Genomic DNA, 1,370 nt, shown 5'->3' with positions numbered 1-1,370 from the left:
TTAGTGCAGCCCTAGGACTCCTACCCTACTCTACATGTCGTATACCACATGGCGTAAACACCATACACTTACCCCAGCACACAACGTGGGCAGTTTTTAGAAACAAGGGTATGCCATCACTTGTAGTCAAACATTATTACACTTTCACTGCTATAATTCACAAAGCATCTGTGACAATCTGCAGACTAGTTGACAAACAACACCTTTAAGCAGACATGATGGTCCTAAATTGTTTATTGGGTATACAATTTTACAATCATCACATATATTAGTGGTAACGGTGGAGCTGCAGAGTGTTGCGCCTTCTCCAGGTTGCACGACGAGAGTGTGGTGGAACTTGCGCCCTTTTCAAGGCCACGGCTCTTGTGGCCAGCAGATGTCAGCCCACGCATCTCTCTGTGCTTGTGGACTGGTTTGGTGATCCACTGGGTGTCAGGGTTATGGAATGGATAAATTGAGGATAACCTCAAAAAACTTATACGTGGAATCTTCACCAACCCAGTAAGAATTGTGGACTCTCAAAGCCCCACAATGACGGCCAGCTCTCTACTCAGCAACAGACTGAAGGCTTCGGGCAAACTTTAGCTGGTTAATGCCATGATGGACGAGCTTGCTCTAAGCTGCACCCTTAGAAACTGGGCGTTTGCAGCCACCACAGTGAACATGAATCCGGTATATGGCATAACCTTGCTTGGCCTTGTACCCGAGCCTTTGCGCTTTATCAGGCCGGGTGGTGCGGGGAGCCCTGTGCAGCTCAGAGAGCTGGCAGTATTGCCTCAGCAGAAAGCGCATCACATCTGACTGCTTCTTCCTCCATAGCTCCTGGATGCACTTGTATGCACCCATCTTGCCTCACCTGCCTACCTGATGGCTGCCGCCAGAGGGGGGGAAAAAGCCTAAATTTGATCTTTATTTAAAATGATATGTTTATTTTATGTGCATTGGTATTGGTGTTTTTCCGACATGCCTCTGCCTCTGCGGAGATTAAAGGTGTGCGCCCCCATGCCCAGCTCTAGCATGCCTTCTTAATGTGGGCTCTTACAGATACAAACTTCCTCATAGGATCCCATTTTTGTGTTTTGTCATTTGTGGTATGCTGTGCTTTCATTTGCATTCGGGTTAGGAATTAAAAATTCTCCTTGATTTTTTTTTTCTTCAATAACCCATTCATCATTTCATATTGTTTAATCTCCGTGTGCTGTGTTTTACAGGGTATCTTGCTATCAGGAATTTTATTCTGTTGTGAACAGGTGTAATAAACAGAATTATTTCACTTTTCTTGTATTTCTTTAGACATTCTTGGTGTCCTAACATATCACCTTTTTTAGAGAAAGTTCTGAGGGCTGTAAAGAGAAATGTGTATTATTCAG

At 44.5% G+C, this 1,370-nt stretch overlaps 1 pseudogene; it reads right to left on the bottom strand.

Moving 5' to 3' along the window:
* Positions 1-268: 268 nt before the first annotated feature.
* Positions 269-875, bottom strand: LOC127226607 (60S ribosomal protein L15-like; annotated as a pseudogene).
* Between the last annotated feature and the right edge of the window lie 495 nt (positions 876-1,370).

Source organism: Phodopus roborovskii, unplaced genomic scaffold (genome assembly GCF_943737965.1).
Source record: "Phodopus roborovskii unplaced genomic scaffold, PHOROB, whole genome shotgun sequence".
In the NCBI taxonomy this organism is placed as follows: Eukaryota; Metazoa; Chordata; class Mammalia; order Rodentia; family Cricetidae; genus Phodopus; species Phodopus roborovskii.
The sequence above is the reverse complement of the archived record's forward strand: the minus strand, read 5'-3'. Positions and strand labels throughout refer to the sequence as shown.